This window comes from Lynx rufus, unplaced genomic scaffold (assembly GCF_022079265.1).
Source record: "Lynx rufus isolate CCGP_SWC_20201006 ecotype Redwood Valley unplaced genomic scaffold, mLynRuf1.p SCAF_9, whole genome shotgun sequence".
Taxonomy (NCBI): Eukaryota; Metazoa; Chordata; class Mammalia; order Carnivora; family Felidae; genus Lynx; species Lynx rufus.
Window position 1 is genome coordinate 59280847 of NW_025814897.1, and position 13819 is coordinate 59294665.

At 54.8% G+C, this 13819-nt stretch overlaps 1 protein-coding gene across 6 annotated transcripts in view; it reads left to right on the forward strand.

The window, feature by feature from the left end:
* The first annotated feature begins 1733 nt into the window (after positions 1-1733).
* The window catches only part of ARAP1 (ArfGAP with RhoGAP domain, ankyrin repeat and PH domain 1), a 65948-nt gene continuing 53862 nt past the window's right edge, over positions 1734-13819 (forward strand). For 3 of the 6 annotated variants that reach the window (XM_047070548.1, XM_047070552.1, XM_047070553.1), the window contains exon 1: positions 1734-1838. The gene's annotated coding sequence lies outside the window, so the exon portion shown is untranslated. The remainder of the gene's footprint in view (positions 1839-13819) is intronic. The other 3 variants (XM_047070549.1, XM_047070551.1, XM_047070550.1) reach the window with 1 other exon arrangement.

Sequence of the window (13819 nt, forward strand, 5' to 3'; positions counted from 1 at the left end):
CTATTTGGCTACCATTCACTGCTCTAATAGAAGTAGGTCTGGCCGGAAGCCCTGGTTCAGGGTTCCGAGAGTGAGGTTCTACTGTGTGACCTTCAGCCTGAGGCCCCTTTGGTACCACCTGCATTGGTAGAGGATCTGACACTCTCCAGTCGTCACATAAGGAAGGGGGAGAGGTTCCTGGGTCTCAGACCACAGGGCTGTGGGCCTCAGAGTGGAGGATGGAAGGTTGGGGGTTGAGGGTGACGGTCATCAGACTCAAGTGCAGTGGAGGGACTAGGTCCTGTGATTTGAGCCTTCCCTAGGTCACTTTGAAGACCTCACACCTGTGTTAACAGAAAAGGTGGGGCTCCCGGTCCTTTGCCAGTGGTCAGATACCAGTCCCTTGTACTGTGTTCCATCTGGCTGCTTGGAGCTCTAGGCTTTGAGACCTAGAGGGATGCCTGGACCTCACCTGTTCTCTGTGGCCTCCAGGTACCTCTGCTGCCTGAGGGCCATCCCTGCTATCAGGTGGGGAGGAAGGCTCTGCGCTCTGCCCTTTTCTGATGTTTCTACATCCTATATGAATTTGGGGCTGGGAAGTTCTCTCCAAGGTTTGGTCCTGTCCTCCCCTCCTGGGAAATGACTTGCCTTAGCCTTGTCAGGAAGACACAGCCTACGTGGCATCAACTCTTTGCTAGAGGGGCAGGGTGAATGTCCAGTGAAGGGTTGGCAAGAGATTCTATAACTCACCAAGACTTGGGTTCCAATCCCAGGCTTGTCCAATACTGGTTTTGTAACTTTGAACAAGTCCTGGAACTACTTGGAGCTTCATATTCTAATCCCTACCCTGGGTGATGATTTTTTGCCTTCAAGGAGAGGTATGAGGATTTAGGTAAAAGGAATAAGATGCCCAGCACTGGGCTTGGCATGTAGTAGGTGCTCAAATTAATGACTTCTAATTTCAGAGTCAATCCCCACGTCCCATCTTGGTGAGAGCTGTTTTTCCAAGTATCTCCATCAGGCATTTGGAGAAATAGAAGCATAGAGAAGTTAAGAAGTTAAGGTCTTTGGCTTGGCTGGCTCCAGAGGTGACAGGGACCCAGGACCCAGGAATTCCTGCTAAACCCAGGGCCCTCATCTGTGTATGTGCTGGCAGGATAGGCAGAAATCTCCCAGTCTTGGCCAATGAAGATGCCTTGGTTCCAGGACCTCAGGCTGTAGGTAGCCTTCTGCTAAGGGATCCTTGAGCTCTCTGACTGAGTAGGACTCTTCCCCACCAGCCTGCCCCATGGGGACGTGTGCCTAGGGAGGGAAGTGGGATATCCTCAGAGAATGAGGTGCGAAAGTACTTCCAGGAGGAGGAGGTCAGGACCCTAGGTCGTCCTGCCTCCTAAAGCCCCTTTCCACCCTGGGGGTCTGGACCCCTGGGACGGGAGTGGGGTGGGAGTGAGGGGTGGGAGTGAGAGTGTAGAGTCTCCAGGAGAAGGGTGGCAAGAGGCAGGGAGCCTCAGGAAGAGATGGAGACACAGCGGTTGGGGTGGTGGAGGTAGACCTGAGCCTCAAGAGACAGACGGACAAGCAAGCAGCGAGAGGGGCTGGGGAGACGCACAGTCTGACCTGTCCGCTAGGCGGGCCAGGCCAGCGGACGCAAAGATCGCTACTAGGCGGGGCCGAAGAGGGGGCGGGTCCCTGTGCCTTCCCCGCCCTCCGCTCCCCGGGGCATCACGTGGGGGCGGGCGGAAGCGCCCGGCGGGGTGGGCGCGCCCCGCTTGCGGTCGCGAGTTTACGGCGGCTTGAGTCCGTGGCGGCGCCGGGACCCCGGTCCCCGGGTCCGCACGTGGAATCTTCGCCCAGAACAGGTAAGTGCGGCTGCTGGGGCCTCTTCCGTCCGCCGCCGTTTCGGCAGGTGTTGTCCGGAGTTTCCCCATTTCGCAGAAGGGAAAGCCGAGGCCGCAAGCCGACCGTGCCCTCGGCGTCCACTTCCGCGGGTGTTTCTTCTGTCAGTTGTCGTCCCTGTCTAGTGATAGGGATGAGGGTCGCCTCCTGAGGATGCGTGGTCGGGCCAGAGGTGGCAGGGGAGGAGCGCGAACCGGCGGGAGAGGGGACTTCCAGCTCTTAGTCCTTTGGTATGAAGGCTCCCAGGAGCCGGAGCCAGCCAGCCCTCCGGCGCCTTGCTTTTCTCATCTGTGTGAAATGAAGGCTCCAGTGGCTCTCGTCTCGTTGAGCGCGGAGACCCTTACAGCTCTGAGCATTCGTATGATCCTGTGCCCTGTACCTGGGGTTCCAGTGACCTTGGGCAGACTACTTCCGGTCTCTGCGCCTCAATTCCCCACCAGTAAATGGAGGCGTGACGTCCCAAGAGCCCCTACCTGGCCCAATTGCTGGAAAAAGAGGAGGTGTGTGTTCACTGAATGGGGTCAAGCCGGGAGAGGGTTATTGGCACTGGAGAGAGCTGGCTTGGAGTGCAGCCTGGGGGGCATAGGGTGGGTGTTTGGTCCCAGATCTCCAAGGGTGGTTTTTTGGTGTTTGGGGAACTCTGGTCAGGAGCCATTACAGTGCGGCTTTTGGCATATGCATTTCCCTCCTCCAAAGTTCCGGTCCTGGGGAGGCTTCCCTGATCTCCAGGCTTGGTTGGGGGTGGGGAGGTGCTACAAGGTGGTACAGATTTGTGGAGGTGCTCAGAAAGGACTTGACTGTGTGCTGAGTGAGCACCAAAGTCCAGACAGAGGCATCCAGGATGTCTGTCCTTGGAGAGCAGAGAGTGTCCAGGTTAGGGGAGACCTCCCAGCAAGCTCATTACAGAGTCACAGAGACAAGTGCAGACAGGTACTGAGGTAGAATCAGGCACTGGGACTCTTGGAGGCCCAGGGAAGAAGAGATGACTGGAATGGGCCTTGGCAGTTAACTGGCAATTAACAAGGATAAGGACCTTTCAGAGGACAGCACAGCTTGTGCAAAACCAGGAACGTTCATGGTATATATGAGAAATGGCAAGGAGATGGGTGTGACTGGAAGGGGTAGCTGGAGCTGGGTGTAGAGAGAACTCATCCCTGTGTTCCATGGCTGGTTAGGGATTGTCCAGACCCTGCCTCCCCATTCACCACTTGCTCACAGGAGTAGGGCAAAAGGTGAGGTGGAAGTGGGCAGAGGCCACCAGGGACCCAGATTGCCCCCACGCTTCATTGGGGGCATTCAGGCCCTCCCATTCAGCCCCAGCCACACCCCCACCGCCTCTCAGGCTCCAGCCATACTTTTGTGCACCTGAAACCTCAGCCCTTTGTGCAGGTTGCTTGTCTTCCCCACCCTCTTTCCCTAGAAATTTTCTCCCCATCCAAATCTCCTAGGTCCTTCGGGACTTCACAGGTGGGCTGCTTATGTCCTCCTCCTGCCTAGCCTTTCAGTCCTGCTTAGGGGCACAGCTTAGGAAAGATCTCCTTGGAGTTCTGTGGGGAAGGGGCCTGCAGAGCAATGGGGATGACTGGGATGTGGGGTAGTCCCTATACAGCCACCAAACACTACATGACCCTGCAAGTCCCCAAACTTCTCAGAGCCTCCATTTCTCCATCTGCAGGATGGGGTGATAAGTCTTCGTCTCATGCTCCAGAGAGAGACTGCTGGGGTAAGAATTGGGCCTGAGTCTAAATCCTGTCTGTGGCAGTGAGTGTTTGAATGAAGAAAAGAGAGAACCTAGAGGGAAGAGGTCAGTTCAGAGGGGTAAGGGGCCTCTGAGAGTCCTAGGGGCTAGTGGTAAACTAGCCTAGTGTCAGAGTAGGGCATCAGCTGAAGACCGGGGAGTCCCTTCTGTTCTCTGGGGCCCTCCCCTCCCCACCCCTCTCTTCCTTTAGCCAAGCTCAAAGCCAGCCGGCTGATGCCCAAACAAGTAGCCTCTGTTCCCAGGGTGGGGGGAGGGGAGGCAGGCCCTGGGCTCCAGGCCCGCCTGTCCAGCACTGACCCTGCCGCTCACCCCCCATCCCCCGCCCTTCACTCTGGATCTTAACCCTTGGGCGTCTGGGATGGGCCCTGGGTTGCTTGAGGGCTCATACCCCTTGCCCACCAGCTGTCCCTCCACCCAAATTTAGGCTCTCAAGGGTTCTGTTGAAGCAAGAGGGGATGCTGTAGGACATGAGCTGGAAATGAAAAAGGAAGGAGGGAGCGGAGGTGGGAGCAGATAATATAGTCACGGACACTCAGAGACCACTTGGCCCAGAAGCTTTTTTCACAGATGGAGAGACTGAAGCCAAGGGTCAGAGATCAGACCAGGATCACACATTGAGCCTTGGTGGGGGTCAGGACTGATCCGACTCCTGGTCTGAGCCCTCATGGGGAAAGAAGAGGGAAAGGGAGGGAGCTCTCCTTGATGTGAGTACCTATCATGTGCCTGATGCTGCACATTTGTGCTTTTTATTTAACCTCACATCGTTCCATGAGACAGGGATCACCTTCCTGTAACATAGGGGAAGAGACTGAGAAAGAGCTGAGTAATCACATCTGCGAGAAAGATGTCAGTAAATAGGCACATAGCACTGGTATAGGCACTTTCATGTATATTAACCACTTTCGTCCTCCCGAAACCCCAGAAGTTAAGTACCATTCTGCAGATAAAAAGACTGAGGCATAGAGAGGTTAAGTAATTTGCCTAAATCATAGCAAATAAGTGGTAGAGGCAGGATCAGTACCCAGGAGTTTGTTTGCCTCCTTCGGCCTGATTTCCTCTCCCCTAGCCTGACCTTACTCCTTGAGCTCAGTCCAGGGTCCCACTCAGTGAGGGGCTTTCCCCTGGATAGTGGCCAAGGCAGCCTTGAGCAGAGTGTGACCCCAGCCAAGCAGACGCAGCCCTCGCTTAGGAGTAGAGTCCAGTCCCTTGGGTGGCCCCTCTCACCCCCTGCTCCAGTCTCAGTCTGCCTGGACTCATCCCCTTTCACAGCCCCTCACAGAGGGGTGTTTCATATTTCAGGAAGGGGTTCTGTGCTAAGCACCAGGATATGAGGGCCCTCAGAGATCCCCTACGAGTACAATGCCCACAAAGCTCAGGGCCTTCTGCTGACTCGACACCAGAACGCCCAGCCCTGATCAGAGAGGCTATCTTGGCCACTTACCCTTGCTGCCATCAGGCCCCCAGACCTGTACGTTCCAATGAGGGCTCCGGGGAGGACAGCCCAAAGAGGCAGATGACCCTGGGTGTCAGGGACGGCTGGGGGTGGGGGAGGGGGGCAGTGCATGGTTGGTCTTCCATATGACCTTCCTGTGGAATTTTTCCCTGTCTCAGCCTTTGGAACATAGAAGGTCTGTCCTGTAATGAGGACATCTGTCCCAGCCATCGGGAAAATCAGAGTGGGTGGGACGGGATGTGGAATTAAGTGACCAGTTCGATAACAGAATTATTGTTTAATGGTAGTGATAATAGTGGCAGTAGCTGCTGTTTCTTGGAGGCTTAGTACGTGCCGAGTACTGTGGAAGCATTTTTTGGTATCGATTTAATCCTCAACAGTTCTCTTGGAGTATGTGCCAATTCCCATTTTACAGATGAGGAAACAGGCCCAGAAAGGTAAAGTGATTTGCCCGAGACCATCCATTACATAGAAGAGCTGGGAGCCTGAATTCCTCCCTCTCCACAATGAGAACTGTGAGCACCGGGAGACACTGCAGACAGAGGAGATCCCAACCCCGTTCTACCCTGGGAGCTCCTAGTCTGGGTCGCAGGCAGTAGAGGGCCACCTGGTCACGTGATGTTGCTGGCACCCAGCTGTGAGGATGGCATGCCTGCAAGGGCATCCTGCTTGTAGATGGGACTGACCGCTAGCAAGCCCTGAGCCCCCCCACGGGCCCGCCTCTGGGATGATGAGCATCTCTTGGAGACCTGCTCACTGCTCTCATCCTGTCCGGGCAGCCCTGGGCTTTGTTGAATACAGTGGTTCCCCCAGCCCTCATTTTGCTGATGAAGAAACTGAGGTCAGTAGAAGTTAAGTGACTTGCCCGTGTGGTCTCTCAGCTGAGGAAAGGGAGAGCTAGAGCCGGCACCCAGGCAGAGGCTCTGAGGCCTGCAGTCCACCTCCCTACCTGGGGCCTGGTCAGGGTCTCCTGGGCCTCTGAAGCCCTGAGCTTCCCTCGGACACTGCCCACCTGCCTTGTCACAGGGTCCAGATCTTTCTCCCTGACTGAACCGAGAACCTGAGTCCTCTTAAGGTGCCTGGGATATGGAACGACTGGATGTCAGTGACTGGATGAACAAACCTGGGAAACATGGTTCCAGAGCTGAGAGCCAAGAAGCAGGCACCAGCTGTGGTCAACAGTGTGGTGCTCAGTACCAGCGGGGTCCAGAGGACGATTCAGGGGTCAAGAGGCCACCCTACTCAGATGACAGGAGGGAGAAATGTGGCAAAATCTTCTTCTTCCTTATTATCTTCATTGTGAGGGCAAAAAATGTGTGTGGAAGGGGGAGGAAGAGGAGGGTTGGGCCCTCTCACTGCTACTCCTCTGTCCCCATTCCCAGGGCAAGGAACTCGAGGTCACAACCTGGGATCTCAGCTGCTCGGGGCTCCTGGGGGAGTCTGGCCTGGCCGGGCCAGTCCTGGGGCAGGTCAGCCCCCAGGAAGGGGGAGCTGTCACTGCATCTTGCTACTCCGTATGCCTGGGTCTCCTTTGCTTCCTTCCTTACTGCCCGAGAGGGCACTGCCCTGCTCCTGGACATCCTCTTCACCCTTTACCTCCTTTCCACAAAATGCCAGGGCCGGGGCTCTGGAGTCCTGTCCCTGACCTCTGGTTCAGTGAGAGGCTTTGGACTGATCACTTCAATGAACTCAGCGTCCCTCAACCTTCAGAGAGGGAGCAAGAAGCAGCAGCTTCCACAGCAGTCTTTAGGTGTGGACAGATCAGGACAGGAACCAATCAAACAGAGCAGGTGAGGTGGGGTAGAGAGCCTTCTTCGTTCTGCTTCACTCCCACCCACCCTCTCCTCACATTGACCAGCTGGGATTTTAGGATTCTGAGTCTGAGATTCTAGGCTTTGGGGATTCAAGGATTCTAGAGCTCTGTGTGCTGGCGATTCCCAGCCCCTGAATTTCCAAAAATCTGGGTTCCAAGAGCCTGCAAAGGCTTGAATTGGGCTGGGTAGACTCTAAGTTGAGGCTGAGTCCTGTGCCACACCTTGCCGGCTGGTACCAGACAGACAAGGCCCGGAGTTTCTCAGCATTGCTTCTGAAGGCCTGTGGCACAGCTGGCCCCCAGGTTCTGTGTGCTGTCTATACCTACCACCCCCAGCATGTGCACCCAGCTGTCGCCTTTCAAGAAATCTGAGAACCGGACCCTGGAAGGGACTAGGTGGTAGCGGAAGAGATAGCCATCTTGGTGGAGAATGGGGAGGGAATGGACAGGGGCCACGACTCCTCTTCATTTGCTGGCAGTGGGGCTGTCGTGCTGGATACCAGGATGGGGTTAAGGGGAGGCCCAGGGAGGGCTGATGGCTGGTTGGGTCACAGAGCAAGGTCTGGGTCACACTGCTGGGGGAGCCAGGTCCTCCCGGGGCCAACGTGGAATGTGGCTCAGCAGGCCCAGGTCCAGTCTTGGAGGGCAGAGCCAGGCTCAAGGGCCCTGACAGAGTGGTGGACAGAGACCTGAGCCTGGGAGCCAGAAGGGAGGCACCCTGCCCCTCCTTGGGGCAGGGACGCCGGGCCTTGGCTCAGGGCCTTTGAATATTTCACAATGCTGCCACCCCCACCCACTCCTTCCGGTGCCCATCTGAGCCTACGGGCACATCAGCTGCCCTCAAAGGGCCTTGGGCATAAGAGTGGGAGCTGCCTCGTGGGGAGGAGACCTGTTTCCTCCCCATGAGGGAAGTGCCTTCCTCCTGGAAGACTTCCTGACTGGGTAAGCTCCTTCCTCGGTTGTGCTTCCCATCTCCTTTCTGCTCCATGTCCTTCTGGGCAGGCACCGTGCGTGTGTCCGTGTGTGAACGTGTGTGCACGTGTGTGCTCCTGGGCCCAGACGTGTCCTTGGAGGACCTGCGATTTTGCCTGCGTGCAGGTGTTAGCATTCCATGTCCCGGTGTATTGGAGTAGGAAGTGCCTGGCTTTGCACTCCTTGATGTGCGAACTGGGTGAGGCTTTTTTTTCCTTTAAGTTTACTTATTTATTTTGAGAGAGAGAGCCATCAGAGGAGGGACAGAGAGAGAGGGAGAGAGGGAATCCCAAGCAGGCTCTGTGCTATGAGTGCAAAGCTCAACACGGAGCTCTATCCCATGAACCATGAGATCACGACCTGAGCCGAAATGAAGAGCCAGACGCTCAACCAACTGAGCCACCCAGGTGCCTCCTGGGTAAGGCTTTTATCTGTTTGAGTGGGGACCTTCATCCAGGTAGGCCGCTGTGAGTCTGCAGCTGAAATACCATAGTTTGTTCCCCAAAGCCACCCCAGCAGCCTGGTGGGGAGAAAGGGGCCTCCCGGAGGGCAGGGGTGGGGACTGGGCTTTGCCAGATGACAACAGGACGGCTTTGGGGTGGGGTCCGTCTTGCTTGCTGAAGGGGTGCCAGAGCCTCAGCTGAAGGCCTGCCTTTCCCCTCAGACTGGGGCTCTTCCTCCTCCTCCTGTCTCCTCAGCTCTAAAGATGGATGTGCTAAGTCTAGGGAGACCAAAGACTCAGGGAGCACCTAGTTGTTCTAGTGGTTCTGTTCCAGTTTCTGTTTCAGGACGTGAACCAGGACACTCATCTGCCTCTACTGCCAGTGGCCTGAAAACCCACATCTTTCAGTGCTGGGCTGGCCTAGCCGATGTGGAGTAGGGGGGTTGCTCCAGTAACTTCGGGGTTACCTGAGGGGACTGTCCCCTCCCAGTTCTTCCAAGAAACAGGCTAGTGGAAGGACGGAGGGGTTCAGTCTGGGGGCCTAGGTCCTGGTCCTGACTGGTTAGTTTAGTTTCTTGCACCTCTCTAGGGCTCACTTTCCTCTTCTGGAAGAGGGGAGGGTTGGATAAGGTGGTTCCTAAGTGCCTAAGGGGCAGGTGGTTGGGGGGTGTGGAAAGCTGGGGGAAGGCAGGGCTGGGTGTGTAGTAGACAGGAAGTTAGAGCTATAACTGGGTGAGCACAAGGGGAATGAGAAGTGCCTGATTTAGGAGGCCAGAAGCCAGGTTCTAGCCACACTCTGGCCACTGATGGCAGTGTGACCTCAGGCAAGTCATCACTTGCCTGGGCTACTTGCTTTCTGTGTATAAAATTGGGAGATGCTCATTCAGTCAACAGAGATTCACTGCGTGCCAACCTCAGGCTGGTAGTAGGGGATGCAGGGTAATCAGATCCTGGTCCTGCTTTCGAGGAACACCCAGCCAGGTCTGGCGTGAGAGTGTGTGTGTGTATATGTGACACAATCACAGATAGTGACATCCCAATGTGATCAGGACTGTGGCCATGGGAGTCAGAGACTGCTCCCCAGAGCATGTGACACTTGAACTTGAAAGGCAAAGTAGAGAATGATGTTCCAAGCAGAGGGAACAGTATAAGCAAAGACCTGAAGGTAAAGTGTCAGGCAGCAGGAGTGGAGGGAATGAGATGGGTGAGGAGTAAGAGGCAGGAGCCGGAGGGTGGAGGCCCTTTGAACCCCTCTGGGTGTTAGTCATGGAAGGGGTAGGCATGGCAGAGAGGGTGGGGGCTGGTCTCTGAGACTCCTGGAAGTCTAGGGAGGTTCTCACCTGCTCTGGAGAATGGTTGAGGGGTGGGCAGCACGAGGGGGTCTGAGAGTCAGCACTTCCTCTCTGTGGGTGAGGGCTCCCCGAGCAGTGTTTATCAGGCCAGCACAGCAGGAAGTAGCTAGGGCAGCCTCAGGTGGAGAGAAAGGGCAAGCCTAGCCACAGAGGGGGCCAAGGAACCTCAGAGTTTAATCTTTGACTCCTAGAACTCCGGTCTGAACCTTGACACCTGCCTCGTCCAACCATCCCTCTCCCTACCCGTGTCACAGGCCCCTGTCCCAAGCTCACCTGACTGAGGTGAGCCAGGCCTATGTGGACATCCATTCATCCATTCTTCCAGTGGCCGAACGCGTCTAGCCGCTGGGGATAGGGCTGTGAATGAGACAGTGCCCTTGTCCTCCAGTTGAGGATACTGACAATGAACAAATAAATATGTAATACAGTAGTGTAATCCAACAGTGATAAGTGGCATCCAAATGTGTAATCCAATAGTGATAAGTGAGATGCTGAAAATCACACAGGATCAGGGACTCATAGGGGCACATTTTTAGGTAGAGTGTTCAGGGAATGATGGTCTTGCATTTGAGAAAATGCTGGAAAAAGTATGGGAGTGAGTCATCAGATGTCTGGAAAAGCATTCCAGGCAGAAGGAGCGCCAGTGCCCAAATCTGAGGTAAGAGCACACAGAGTGGGTTGGAATAGCAGGAAGGAGACAGAGGCAGTAGGGACAGACCATGGACCCTGGTAGGCCATGTGCTGGCTTTGGCTTTTAGTCTGAGGGAGGTGGGAAGTCACTGGGGAGTGAGAACTGGTCAGATTTGGGCTGTATTTCGAAGGCATACGTTTTATTCCTCCGAAGCTTGCAAGGTGGAGCTGTCATAATCCCCATTATACAGATGGTAAAACAGAGACTTAGAAGTTATGTGAATTTCCTAGTCTCCCAGTGGTAGGCACCCCGGTGCACCTGACTATCTGCCTGCCCCACGGTGCATCCCCGAAGCACCCTGCTTGCTCACCCAGGAGGGTGCTTCCTGTTGTCTGGACAGCAAGGGCAAGTGTCTTAGCATAGCCTTCAAGGCCCTTCTTAGCTTGCTCCTTCTCTCTTGCCCACCTGACCTCCCTGAATCTGCCCTGCTTTCTGCCTGTCTCGGCACTATGCCCTATGAGGAAATGAGTAGAAAGAGGGGCCCAGGCAGCCCTTTGTTCAGATTCTGGCTCCTGTGTTATTTTAGGCAGGTTACTTAACTTTTCTGAGGCTTTGTTTTTTTCTCATCTGTAAAGTAGGCTAAAAAACCATCCACTTTCTAGACTGTCATGAGGAAACAATCCATGTATTGTGTTTAGCACAGTGCCTGATGGTAAGCACTCCATAATCACAACCTTCTGTTGTTTTAGACAGGGATGGCTGGGTCATATAAGTGGGTTAGAATGTTCTCTGTGAGTTGGAGAGGAGAGGCTGAGTCAGGGAATCTTCCTATATGTTGTCTGACTATATAGTTGGGGAGGCTGAGATCACACATGAAATTGGAGGCCAGAGCCTTTGCGGCTGGTCCTTTCTAGCCCCTGCCCTGCCAGTCTGCTCACCTCCACCCCATCAGCACAGACCACTTCCCCTTTCAGGGGCCAGCAAGCAAGGGGCCTGCTTATCTTCTGGCTTCTCCATTCCAGGGGCCACCTGGGGGGATGGCAGGTTCAGGTCCCTGTTCTCCAGGGCTGCTAGTTCCAGGGTGCAAGGGAGCCCACCAAGTCTCTCCTCGTGGGTGACTGAGCACATCAGGTTCTGGGGCAAGTCGGGATAGAGTCAAGCAGCCTTCTGTCCCTCTCCCCAGGGCCAGGGCTAGCCCTCAACCCTTCTGAGGGTCCCGGTACCTGACTCTTGTTCTGTCCGCTCCTGCTGCCTGGGAGTCTGTCAGTAGACCTGGGTACTCCCACCCAGCATGTGGTCAGCCCTGTTTCTTCCTGTTTCACACTCACTCATTTATAGTGTTAAGAGCCCCTTCTCTCCCCCACCCCTGTCTTAGGGGGCAGTGGACACAGAGAAGGATCTTCCTGGGGTTACCCTGTGGCACCTTGGGCCTCCCCCTTACCCAGCACTTTCGTTGAGGGAGGTGTTCCCTGCCCTGCCTGGGAAGCCCCCAGCTCAGTAGAGGACTGTCTGTGACTGAGGGCAGGGGACCAGGCCACAGTCCAGTGTGCTCCTGCTGGGGGTGTCCCAGGTCTCCACGGTGCTATGGGGCTGATCTGAGCTGCACCTGAATGGTGACATGGGCTGGGGCACGGGGAACGTGGATGTGGGTGAGGGCTCTGGGGTAGGGTTAGGTGAGGAGCTCTGCCTTGGGGTTACAGTTACAGGGTGGGCTGGTGGGTGTGCTGGCTAAAGGTGGGTTGAGGACAGAAGAAGGGAAGAGGGCCCAGAGATCCAGACTGGCCTGGGGAGGCCTGGGGGGTGTGTGTCAAAACAAGGTAATGAAGAGCCATAGGGGAAATGGGAGGGGGTGGTCCAGAATGGTCCATTTGGAGATGGTTGGCCAAGTCATATGTCATAGACTTTGACAAGGCCTAAACCCCAAGTCATTGTTCGGCTTCGTGTATTTGCAAGTGAGGTACTGCAGATATTCACACTTCATCTCATAACTTCCTCCCTATCTGACCCTCTCTAGGATGGGGCTTGGGCATGAGGGGGCCCTGGGTGAGGTTTGGGGGGAACGTGGGTGACGCTCGGCGCTAGGGTGGGGTCAGATGCTGTCTAGAGGACAAACCACAGGGACCCTGGAGTCTCATGTTTACTAATGGACCTCAGTGCGTTTCCCATCTGAAAGTCCCTGGGCTGCCCTCTGCTACTGACCTCCATGTCCTAATGAGGGGGACCTTATTTGCTAAGCTGTGTCTTAGACCTTTGGGAGGATAAGCCGTGGTGGGAGGGAGGAAGTTTTGGGTCTCAGTTTCCCATTCTCTGGTCCAGATGGTCCAGGAAATCAGTCTCATTTATGATAATTCTCTTAGTGGTCTGTTCGTGTTACATTTAAAATCATAAAGCTGGTGGGGCACCTGGGTGGCTCAGTCGGTTGGGCGTCCGACTACAGCTCAGGTCATGGTCTCACAGCTTGTGAGTTCGAGCCCTGCATCCGGCTCTGTGCTGACAGCCCAGAGCCTGGAGCCTGCTTCAGATTCTGTGTCTCCCTCTCTCTCTGCCCCTCCCCCACTCACGTTCTGTCTCTCTCCTTCAAAAATAAATAAACATTTTAAAAAATTTTAAAATAAAGCTGGAGCACCTGGGTGGCTCAATCGGTTGGGTGTCTGACTCTTGATTTTGGTTCGGGTCATGGTCTCACGGTTTGTGGGATGGAGCCCCTCATCTGGCTCAGTGCAGAGCCTGCTTGGGATTCTCTCTCTCCCTCTCTCTGTGCCCCTTCCCTGCTCATTCTCTCTTTCTCAAAAATAAATAAATGAACATTAAAAAAAGAACATAAAGCTACTTTATATTGTTTTGAGGAACAAACTGGGGCAAACTCAATTCTAATAGACAAGATACTTTTGTCATTTGGTCTTCTAATTATAAAAGTGATACACAACTATAAAACTTTAAACAGTACAGACAGGAAGGTTGTAGAAAGGGATGGTCTTTCAAGATTGGATTGGGAGTTAGGGCTAGGCCTGAAATTCAGGTCAAGGATGTCTCCTGTCCCTTGGTCTTTATTGTGCCTTGGTCATGAATAAACCTGGTTTTATATTTGATTAGGGTGATGCTGAATGGGCTGCCCCAAGGAGGTTGTTAAGACGTCCTGCCTCTCACCAGGTCCACTGTGTGTGATGCGCATGTTGTGCACTGTCCAAGGGTACCTGGTCAGAAGGGGGTGAGGTGAGAGCTGGGAGGGGGTTACTGAAACCTACTAGCCTGTCCTCCCTGCTGAGCTTCATGTCCCGCTGTGGGGCCCCTGAAGGAAGAGGCATTTTTTCTAATTTGCCCAAAGGCCCCACCTAGGTTGGAGGTAACCTTGCTTTTCCCTGGAGAGTTCATCGTGGGGTGGGAATGTGCAGTGGCTGGGGCCACCCAGAATGAGGTCCAGGGGCAGTGGGGTGTCCAGTCTGGAGCCCTGCAGGGGCACATGGCTGGAGGCAGGGTGTGGTAGTCATTGGTGTCTGGGGTAACTGAGAATCCAGAGTGCGG